This window comes from Motacilla alba, chromosome 8 (genome assembly GCF_015832195.1).
Source record: "Motacilla alba alba isolate MOTALB_02 chromosome 8, Motacilla_alba_V1.0_pri, whole genome shotgun sequence".
NCBI lineage: Eukaryota > Metazoa > Chordata > Aves > Passeriformes > Motacillidae > Motacilla > Motacilla alba.
Window position 1 is genome coordinate 8004800 of NC_052023.1, and position 12040 is coordinate 8016839.

General features: G+C 42.6%; 1 protein-coding gene across 1 annotated transcript in view; it reads left to right on the forward strand.

Annotated features, from left to right (window-relative positions):
- TRABD2B (TraB domain containing 2B) overlaps positions 1-12040 on the forward strand; it is a 267560-nt gene that overhangs the window by 243636 nt on the left and 11884 nt on the right. The window lies entirely within an intron of this gene.

The following is a 12040-nucleotide window of genomic DNA, read 5'->3' on the forward strand; positions in this document are numbered from 1 at the left end:
TCCCAGCTCTTGCTGATTAGACCATAGGGAGGGTCAGACAGAGGCTAACTGGGAGACACATGGAGTGAGATGATGTTTTTGTAGCCTAATGAAGAGCTAGGAGGAAAACAGGCCTGTTCATAGGCATGTTTGATCAAAAAGTAAAGAGGAAAAAAAGAATTAGTGCTTAAAATATTTAAAATACCCAAAAGCAAAGATTTGTCAGATTGAGAAACAGGAAAAGAACAATTGAAAATACTCTGTGCTTGTCCTTTTTCTTCCAATAATTCTTTTCCTATTTGTACCAACATTTTTCATCATAAAGGCTTGCCCATTTTCCAACCATACAGGATATTCCTGAGAGTTTTTAAGATTCTGACAAATCGGACTTTCAGCCTTCTTAACTATGTCGTGGGGCTGAAATGTTTTAACATCTCAGACTGCTCTGAAAATGGCAAACTGAAGCAAAATGAAGTACTTAACTAAATCCTCTATGTGAAGAGAATGGAGGTAGACACTTTTCCATGGCTGTTCCAATCTTGGTCCGAGGTTAAAAACTCCCATTCAGTGTTTGAATAAGAGCCTTCATGTTTGACCAGGGCTTCTCAATGTGTGCTTTTAGGATTCCTGGGCAATTTATTCTTCCACCTCTAAAGCTCTTAGTGCCTTTATCCAAGACAAATCATGGGCAGATAAACAGCCACAATGTTTATTGATCTTCTAACAAGTAAAAGGGACTAAGTAATATGTTGGGAACTGGCTGCTCACCTACACATACAATAATTGTCTTTGAGCATTACGTATTCCCATTTTCATAGCACCTAAATTGCTTGAAATTCTCTCAGAGATCTCCCTTTGCTAAGAAAAAAAGCTTCACATATTTATGTTTTCAGATTTTTATTATTATTACTTTTATTTTTATTCATTCTTTTTAATGGAGCAGTTACCTCATTTTTTGTAGTTTATTGTTTTCTCAGGGTGAATGATGTAAGGGTTGCTATTAAGGTGGTGCATATTAATCTTAATGTAATAAGGCTGTTTCTGAGGTCAGTGCCAGCCTTGTAAGAAGGATTCATGTATTTTCTTTTCAAAGTGTGTGTTCAGTGGTTGGATCCCCTCCACAGAGGATGTTTAAGCATGAACTAGGTTGCATTTGGTTCACCACAGCTGATTGCCTCAAATGCAAGGGATTTTTCTGTCCTTCTGCCTGGGGGCTGCTGACTTGTGGTGTCCCATGATGTCCCAGCATTTCACAAGGGTCTGTGTTCCAGTTCCTCATGTGCTGTAAAAGTGAGGTGTTTAAAGGCTCTGGTGGAAGCCTGGCACTTGGGCACAATCCTTCTACCCCTATCCTATCTGTTCAGAAAGGATATTGGATATTGGCAGTGGAAATGTGCAGTTGGGAGCTTAAAGTGGTGCTTATGATTTTTGCCCTTTTTGCTGGTTTTATTAAATGTTCCTAGGAAAGGGATTTAAGAGGTAGTTCTGAAGGTTAGAGTTAAATTATTTGCTCTGTGCTCCTGTGAGATTTCACCTGAATCAAAGCCTTTTATCCCTCTATTTCCATTTCATAAGGGAGGAGATTGGGGTGAGGAAACACAAGTTTCCGCTCCCACCACGCTGGTGATGAACCAGACACTGTGTGTTGCCTGCCTTGATGAAAGATCCCAGGGAGATATTAGTGGGAGATCACAGGCCTAGAAATGAGGAAAGGCTGGAAGAAGGGAAGCCTGCCTTAGTGCTTTCAGATGGTTTTAGTGCTTCTGCAGTTCTGGAGTAACTTCTGGTGTTTTCCTGGAAACAAAGCAAAACAAAACACAAAAAATACAAGTTCACTAAATCAGAGACTCACAACCAGCTCTGGTTTTCCCATAAATTGGATGGGGTCTCAACTTTCATAAACCAGCTGCTGCATATTGTGCTTTTGGCAGTTGGGTTTCATCAGCATTAATTGCAAGCTGGACCCTGCACAAAGCAATAAACAGTGAGTTCTCTCCAACTGGTTCCTTTCTGATTGGCAAGAAAAGAGCAGAAATGCGTGTCTGTGACCAGACCTTGTATGGTGATCATTTTTGGGAGGAAACAAGCAGGGTGGCTGATCATACAGGCAATAGAGTGTTACCTGTGCAGGAGAGAAATGTGGTCTTCTTTGCATTGCCACAATAATGTTTCAGCAGTGAGACTTGGCACTCGTTTTTGAAGGGTAATTGGTGTACTAGAGAGTTCTCACGCTGGCCTGTCCCAAAAATCCATGGTGCATTTGCATATACTTCAATTGGAGTCCCCCATGTTCCGTATGGACTGAGGTCTCTGTGTTTAGTACCAACTTGAGCTATGGCCCCATATTTCCAAATGGCTGTTCTTCCAGTTCCCTGACTCACCAGTTGTCACCTGAAACTTGAATTGTTCACCTTTGAGACAAAGTAGAGGGATTTAGGTCTTTGTTACAGCTTTTGGGGAAAAGCTGCATAAAGCTCATTGTTTCCATGCGAGGTCCCCAGGATTCAGCTGTTGGAGCTGCCTTTCAACCTGAAAAGTCAAAGAGAAATATGCAGGTGGAGCACAAATCCAGGGGAATTCAAACCAGGTTATTGATTCCTGTATGAACCTCATTGAACTGTGAAATGACTGTGGTTCATACAGCTCTTTTCCAAAGCTTTATTGACCATGGATTAGAGGACTTTATGAGCCATGAATTGCTGGGCTTTTATGGACTATGCATTTCTAGGCGATCTCATACACTTCCATGGAAATCTTAGGGTGTTTTCTTAAGCTACCAACACAGAAACAAAGGAAATGAACACAGGAGAACAATCTTAAAGGAACATCAAAGGTCTGACTCCAACCTATAAAAGCCAGGAAATCCATAATTAATGGTTCCACTAAGACTTCAGCTCTCACAGTCATTCGGGTCTGATCCAAGGTTATGGCTACAATCTGAAATGGCCTCATGAAAAATGAGTCATCATTTAATGCCACACATCATTATTAGTATTTACTTTCAGTTGTACCTTGGAGATTGTCCTTTTCTTTTTGTTCTGTCTTCACAGCTGAGGCATTTGAGTTGGCACCCCTGCGTGGACAGTGTTTAGATTTGTGTGTTGGAGGCTTAGTACTGCTGTGGAGGATGAGAAAGCTTCTGCTCTGTCTCCTCCCTGTCTTTCACAGAGCTAAGATTTGCTGATCTCCTGGGTAATGGGCTGCACTGAAGGCTATTAAAAAATAAAAAATGCTGATGAAATGTGTGGTTTCCTCTCCCTTCTGCCTCCTTCCCCCAAAATCTAAACAAACTGAAAAAGTCCTGCCTGACTGCAGTTTCTGTTTGAAATGGCTTGTCAAGAATCAAAATTGAATGGAGATTTCAAGTAGCAAGATTTTTTTTCTTCAAGTACTTGATTTTGCAGAAATGTGCAGATCTGAAGTCTGTCCTTGGGAGAAATTTGAACTTAGACAAGACTCAAACCCTGGCTACCTCCCATAGCTAAAATCCAGCTGGGGCAGCAGCGAGGGGAGACAAAACCCTCAGGCTGCAGGGCTGCAGTTTGGCATACAGAGTATCATTGTTTCTTTTGACACTGTGTTAGTTAGGCTTCCCCATGTAATATAAATAATTAATTACAGATCATTCACTGGCTTTTCATGATGAGATGCTCAGTTAATTGAAAGAATAGAGAAATGCCTGTGAGGTTTCAGAGTGGTCAGTGAAGGGCAGGTCAGGATTGCACCTTTGCTGTAGCAGACAAATGGTTCAAGACCAAAACCAGTCCAGGAGAACAGAGAACCTCTCCCAGATGCTGAGGGGAGTTATCCTGGGACCTAAGGCAAGGAGGGAGGAAAGCTCCTGGGAAAAATGAGGGGAGGGAATTATTAACTGGGAGGGGAGGGGTGAGGTTTGGAAGGAGCAATGGCAGCTAGGAGATGTGACAGAGAGAAGTACAGTGGTGGGAAGAAAAAAAGTAGAAAGGATGTAATGGGCAATTCCCACTGCCAAAGAAGAGATCTGGGTGAGGGTGGTGTTTGGAAAGAGGGTAAGGACACACATGCTTTAACAGGAAAGAAATCAAGGGCAAAGAATTGTTCTCAGAAGAGAAAAAAATTCTTGTCCCAGATGTAAGCTTAGCCCTGCAAAAGCTACCATTAGTGGGAAATGAAATGAATTCTCCCTGTAAGTAGAAATGGCAGCTCTCTGATAGCCCAGTGCAGACTATTCAACCCCAGATGAATGCAATAACATCACAAATATCAATTTATTTTGGAAGAAGCAGTTGTTTTAGGGGAAAAAAATGTATAGCAGTGATGGATGAAGGGAGACAATATGTAATAAACTACACTGAGTTTGCCTGTACAGAGTGAACCTTATCAGTTTGGATGGAATTTAAGCACTTAGCCTGTTATCCTTTCTTTCAAGACAATGCAGTGATGGAAAACAGAACTCTGTCAACTCAGACAAACTTTTAATTCCATTTAACTGCATCTGAAAGGTAAATTTCAGTAAATTAATCCAAATTGCTTCCTTTTCACAACACATGGTGCTGAAATACAGTACTTAACTTCATTAAAGAAAAGACTGCTTTTATTTAGAGGAGACCTAGACACCTTTGAAGTCTAACAGGTAAATTGTGGTCAGATGATTTCCCTCCATATGGTAGCTTTGAGCTTGAAATTTCCATCACTGGGGCCTTGTTTGTTTAAATTACCCTGTCTGCTTCCCTGGTCAGGACACTGCTCAGGGAGTGCCTCCTGATGCTCATGGGGAGAAGGATCACTGCCTCCTCCAGCCTGTGCAGCCAAGGAAGCAGTGTCATCTTAGCATTTATTTGCCCTGTCTTCAACCAGGGATGAGGACACAGCTTCAGGACTTCTCTGTCTTGCAGGGCATGGCATACAAATATCTACAGTCAGCAGAAGAACTTCAGGGTTTGTCAGTTTGGGTGCAAGAGCTTTCTGTGATACGGAATGGTCCCAAAATACCTCCTGGGCAAATGCTCTCTCCTTGTTCCTTTGTGGAAGATGAACCTTTATATCTTGAACTGGCCTAAATTCTGCTCTTAGTTTGCCCAATTTTTTTGAACCCTGGTGAATATACAGTGTCCAGAAGAAGACATTTTGGGCAGTCAGCAGTGCATCAGTTGGTCTTTCTTCCTCCCAGCCCTGCCTGCCTCTCTCAGACATACCATCTTGCTTCTGTGAAGGCATCCTGAGAGCCAAGTGTAGGGAACTCTGCATGTTCCCCTCCTTAGCTTTTTCCTGTTTCCATCTGATCCCCCTTTAAGGTGAGCAGACGGCTCAATGCCTCCTTTAAACAAGCACTGGCTCTGGCAGTTCTGTCATCATGCCCTTTGCACAGCCCCAGGTACACGAGCCCTCCAGTGAAAGTAAAATAGGAGCACAGTGTAACTCAGCACAGTAAAAACAAGAGGTAAATCTCCTGACTGTAACAAATGATACGGTGATGACATATCCTCCCTCCCTAGATGGTTTTTATTGAGGCTTCTTGGATTATCAGGTTGGTCAGAGTGCACAGAATATATTAATTAAAGCTGTGGAACCTGGCCTCAGCACACAGCTCTCTAATGCATCTCAGTAATGACGGGAAGTCCTGACATTCATGTCCAAACCTGTAGCATCTCCGTGCTAATAGACCTTCCCTGTCAGCTGGCTGTGACTGATAACTTCTTTCCCCTTGTAAAGTCAAAGAGTTAATTTGTTATCCTCCAGATGCGGCTGAAAAGATGTGCAGCCTCGCTTTTACCTGTTAAACACACGAAAAGATCCATGTGTTTTACTTTGTTCTCTTGTTCTTAATAATGTGCTGCCACTGTAGGATGACACAAACAGAGATAAAATTAGAGAAAAAACAAGAAAAACCTTACATGTTTACTTTCACTATTACTGAAGTGTCTCAGCATCAGTATGACCAACTCAAATGAAGCAGTGTGCAAATGGTGTTTTAATGAAAGCTATAAATACTTGAAAGTTAAATCATTAAAGAACACAGAAGTCTTTTGGAAACATAATTTGTGTATAGATTTCAGTTTTGTTTCATTAAACTAAATTCTCTATTGGTAATGCATTAGGTATTTTATTTTAGTGAAATTTAAATCCATCATGAATATTAAATCCATATTTCTGAAGGCAAATGAGTAACAAAATTGGAGCACACAAGTTAGGATTTTTGAACAATGAGGTATTATTCAGCAATGGCTATCCAAGAGCAGTTTCTGCTCTTTCCTCCCCAATTCTGATTAAGATTTAAAATACAATACAAGATGTTTTATGGAGCCTATGAAGAGCTTTCTTTTCTTGTTTTCTACTTCTCATTTGAGATGTGTTGAGTAAAGACAGTCTATAATATCTATTTATATCTGTCCCAGCTTGATGTATTACTGACTGGGGCTGGACACAGCCCTGCAACTGCTAACTTTGTTAAGCTGCCTAAGATCTGTCTGATGCAGCACAAACAAAATGTTTTCTTAGGCTTTCTTAGGATTAAGAAGCAGCAATGGCTGAGTTTAGATGATCTCTTCCTCTGTCATCCCCCCTTGTTGTATTGTTCCTCAGCCACTGCAGCCTCATTTCCTCATCCACTGCCAGGACTTCTACAACCTGTTAACTTTTCAGTTCCATCTTTCTCCATTTCCAGCTTAAATATTCTCTTTCTCCAGTGCTCTTTCTACCTGCCTTTTTAAACTCTGGCTGCACATGCTTCTATGGGCCCTGCATAAAGGATTAGGAAGGGACCCCTCCTGCGTCTCCATCTGCTGAGCTCACTTTGCAGGAGGCTGTGATCACACAAACACTGCACTTTGCTCTTCAGTCCATCCATACCTATTAAAGTGGGGTATTTTGGAGCCTGCAGCCTTCAGCAGAATCTCTGAGATGGGGACATGTGTCACTTGTATCTTGTATATCCTTGTCACCTGACATTATGCAGACTGCAGGAAGTGGGAGACAGAGCTGGGTATCCTCTCCTTCATTTTGTGACCAGGAGTTGCATCTCCTCCTTGCTTCATCTTTGCTTTTCCTATCATTTTCACAGAGGTGTATGTGTGTTTAACTGTACTGCAGACTGGACAGACAGCGTGGAATCCATTCTTTGCTAAATTCATGGATATCACAAAGCAGTCCAGGCTCTTTCTGCTGATGTTTTTCCTTCTCTTAACAACTTGGCAGCCTTGCGGGCAGCCTCTGTGGCAGTGGCCAGTGCCAAGAACATTGGGGTGAACTGTGGTCTAGACACCTACAATAATAAGTCATTAGCAAAACCTTTATGCTCATGCATTGAATCAGTTTTATATTTCTCATTTGGCACTAAGCTGAAGAAAAGGTGCCTGTGGTTACAAATGTAGGATCACATTTCTTTTACCTGTAGTTTGTTTTAATGTTAGTATTGAGCTGCTGTGGTCAAATAGGTTAGACTTTGTTTAAAGTCTTGAGATGCCCATCCACAACTACTCAGTCATAAAAGCAAGGCTTCAGGATTAGATTTGTAGTACAAAGTGTCTCCTGTAGAGCAAGGCAGAAAAGGAGCTTATTTCACTGGAAGAGTTAGCACTAAGTGAGTTTGACTGTCTTCTGTGTTAATGCAAGGCTTTTTCCCCAGCTATTTTTAGCCTGTTCCAGCAGTGTGTGTCCCACTGTGGTCTGGTATGCATGAGCTTTGCTGTGAGGTTTGCAAACACTTGTATTTCTGTGTTGTGAGAACAGAGCATTTGTGTGTTATTGGAGCATGTGATCCTGAAAGGAAGGGCAGGCCATGCATGTGATCCATGCACGCTTTTGTTGTTGCCTGTGAATAACCATGTACAGCAAATGGGCTCTGGAAGAAAGCTTGTTAGCAGATGTCGTCATGGCCTTTCCAATTTATAAATATGAGCCTTGACATTTATATTTTCCATGTCCAGGACTTTCACTAGCCAGATGTTCTGAGCATTGGCTTCTTGGAGTCTTTAACAATGACTCCTCATGGCATATTATCTATTGCACACACACAAACACACACACACACAAATAAAAGTCATCTGGCTCTTATCAAACAGATAACATGGGAAAATGCACTCAGTACCCTCAGGTAATTCCTCTAAGCCTGAGCTGCATTTTAACACAGCTCTACAAAACTCCTTCTATTCACTCAGCTGAAAAATAAGTTGGTTTAACAGGCAGAGAAAATTCAATACCCAGTAGCACATTTACCCTGCAGTTTAGGGTGGGTGAGGAGTGTGGTTTGTGTTAACTCAAGGCTGACTGCAGTTGCAGACACTAAAAAGTGCTGAATGGGCTCATGCCCAGGCTGAGTTGGATTCCTCAAACACGTGAATGGGTAGTGAAGCACCTGCACTCCCTGTATTGCAATTCTGGATACAGAGGTTTTTCCTTTGGCAAGGGAAGAAAATGCCAGAATAAACCTGCTCAAACGCCACAACACCAAGTTGGAATTTTTTATTTGAGTGCCCTGTGTATCTAGCAGTATCTAAGCCCTGAAAATTGCAAATCTGCTGTTCCTCTTAGCAAAGTAATATAAAATGCATAAAATACAAAAAAAATCATCTTCCAGTGAGTTACCGTAAAGAAAGAGAAGTGTCTTTAAAATTCAGTGGAATTTAATGACTTTAAAATTCAGTGTTGTGTGCAAACACACAACACTGTCAGTGCTAGCCCAGAGGAAAAAGGTAAGGGATATGGGATTTATTTCTAATTCTGCTATTCCCCCTCTGACTTGTGAGTTTCATGGCCTGGAAAATGAAGTGAGGAAAAGTATGACAGGGAGCAAGGCCACATTACTATTGTGGTGGGCAGCTGCTTTATAGGAGGGGTTTAACCACAGTTATATTGTGGTGTCTAATAAGACAGATTCATTGTGGAGTGAATCAGGAGGAAATTGGATTCCCTTACACTCCCAGGACCACGGGGTGCACTGCAGGCTGGAAACCCAGCAGGATCCCAAATGGCAGCTTTGGTCTAAGTCCAGTTTCTCACTAGGATGAAGGAGAAGTAGGATTTATTTGAATTCATATGGTTTCAATGCTCTAAAAGCCGGGTTCCTGCAATTATGAAAATGCCAGGCCAAATTCAGATTTTGCTCAGATCACCTTTTCACAATTCCTGAATAACTTAACTGAACAAAGTGAGCTTTATACCTGGGGCCTGAGCCCAGGCTGAGGGAGCCAGGCTTAGTGCCTGGGAGCTGCTGGGTGCCAGGGATGCTTCATGTGGCAGAACCATGGAGAGACGTGCTGCAGACAACGCTCTCAGAAGCTCAGATCTGCCGAGACACTTCAGGGTCTGGGCTATGGCACCTGGCAGGGAAGGGTTTTTCAGTCCTTCCAGCCCTGCAGGCCAGCAAGCAGCTTTTTATGGGCCACTGATGGCATCTCCAGGCTTTCAGAGGGTTTGGAAGTGCTTGAGGAGAAGGAGTTTGTGCTGTGACCGCTGTCACCATATTTGCTTTGCCAGCAGCAGGAGGAAACCAAACCTTGTGGCCAATGCAGCACTTCAATGTGCCTGGTAGATGTGCTCTGTGAACGTTTTTTTTATTTTATATGTGAGTCTATTGGCAAGAAAAGGAGGCCAGTGCTTCTACTCAGTGGTACAAGCTTGAATTTGATAGTGCTCCAAATAACAGGTTCAAAGATCTGACCCAACCTTAATTATTCTTACTAAGAGAGACACTGGAAAAATATAAGCAGAGAGCAAGAAAGTGAGCCCAGTGAATTAGAGAGAAAAATGTGATACAGACTAAGCAAAGAGAAAAACTGTTATGTAGAGATGGAAAAAGAACAGGGAGAAGGAAAAAGAAAATTAAAATCAAGTGGAAAAATGCAGTATATTGGACATCCATTTAAGCTAGTTTATATTTTGGTTGTTCATTCTGTTCCTTAATACATTGCACAGACATCTCTATAGCTGAAATAATTTTATCTTAGAGAACAGTCTCCGAGAAAATACTTAATTTGACAGGATGTGTTAGGCATTTCCCCACTACCACCTATTCTAAATCATTTTAAAATCTGGAGGGGAAAGTCGATATCTTTTACAGTGTTTAACAAAAAAGTGACAGGGTCAAGTATATACATCTCTATGAATGTATGTGTTCCCCAAGCACATCTAAACATGCATGGTTAATTCTGTGCATCTGCAAAAAATATTTGAGCCACAGGGCCCACACAATGCCAAACAAACACTTGAGTACACAGAGGAAAGGGCAGAGCGAGTCACTCTGGTTCTAATTAATTGAAAAAGTTGAGCCCAAGATGTAAAATATGGATTATAGTTTTGACCACTCCAAAAATATGAATTCTTTTGCATGTGGGACTCTACTGGTGAGAGCAGGCAGTTTGCAAAATATAGACAAAAAACAGATATTCTGCTCATGCTTGGGATATGGTTCAAAACCACCTGGTTGCAGCTCCATCAAATTAACTCCTTATGTGTTGTGTATCAACAGGTTGCCCAAAAATCTTCACTGGCAGGGATTTTCCAATGCTAAGCCCATCTGTGTTTGTGCCCTTGATGTTCTTGCTTACTTTGGCTGCAATAATGCAGTCATTATCTGTCCAAGGAGCAGTGGAGCAAGTCCATGGTTATTTGAGCTGTGATGATGAGTGCCTTAATCACACGCACAAATCAGGTACACAGCCAGATGTGTGCAGTGGGTAGGGGCGAGTTTGGGGATGGTTTGGAGCCCACATCACTATTTAGACTATCAGGAGCACATCCTGGCTCAGCTGTCAGTGCAGAACTGGTGGAACAAAGGGCTCTGAGCTATCCCCTCTTAGCAAGGGCTGGGGTAAAACTGGGATGCATTATCCCGGCTCTGTGATTGCCTCGTCCCACTGCAGAATCACAGGGGATATTCTTAGGATATTAGAGAATCATCAAAGCATTTCTTAGAAGGGCAGAGGAAAGAGCTAATGTTGTCATCTCCTGTCTCAGGACCACCCAGACACTACTACAAATCATGGGTCTTCAGCTACAGTATCTTGAATACTCTTTACAGGGATTTTAAAGAATTTAATTTCTTTTTTACCTCTTTTTTCTTTTTTTTTTTTTTTTTTTTTTGAAGGATGACATGTAGTTTCCTGATGGGCTGGTTTTAATAAGGTCAAAATCTTTGTTGTTGCCATATCAGAGAGGAATATAACATCTTTTAGTCATTAGATGGGAATGGGGTAATTACTCAGAGGGTGTGCTTCAAAGGTTATTGGTTTTTACAGCATTCTGTGTTTTTACACCATTCTGCAGTTGTCTGGAAAGGAGCAGCAGGCCTGATTCTGCCACAGCCACAGGTGTGGGTGCAGGATCTGTATTCACTGCGTTTTCCTAAAGGACTTTGGGGCAGGACATTGAGAAGGGCCATGCACGATCTCCTCTGGGGGTGGGGGAGGCTCAGTCTGACCGTGAGGTGCAGGAATCCTTCCCACAAGCTGGAAGTTCACCTCAGAAAAAGGCCCTTGGGCTGTGCTGGAGTTGTTTCTCATCTGCTCATTCCCTACCTGCTGGATGCATCCTCCTGTCCACCTCTGCCTCACTGTGTTCCCCAGCCCTCAGGGTGCACTGCTGTGACAGCAAACTCCCCTTTCCCTGTCTCAGATGCAGCAGTCCTGACTACCCCATCCATCCCTGTCCCCTTCTCTGGCCCCGCAGCAGATGATGCACTTTGCCTTAACGATGTGACCCACCTGTGGCTTTAGGATGCCCTTGCTCAGCCTCACTGCAGGTCAGTGTCTCTCCAGGGCTGAATTTGTCATCACAGAGATGTTTTGCAGGTGGCCTGAGCCATTGGGACCTGCAAATCAGAGCAAGAGCCTGAAAAACACTTCAGGTTGTGTTAATGCTGGTGGTGTCACACCAACGCTCCGAGGTCCTGACTCACAGCAGAGTCAGGGGAGTCGTAGCAGTAAAATGATTTAACGAGGTTTTGATGGTTCCTCAGTGGGTGACTCGGGGATAAAAACCAAATCTCCTGGCTTCCAGCCCACAGCCCATCCTGAGAGGGGCTCACAACTGCACCAGAGGAATCTGAGCTGCATCTCAGCATTGAGTCTCCTTCTGCTTACACCAT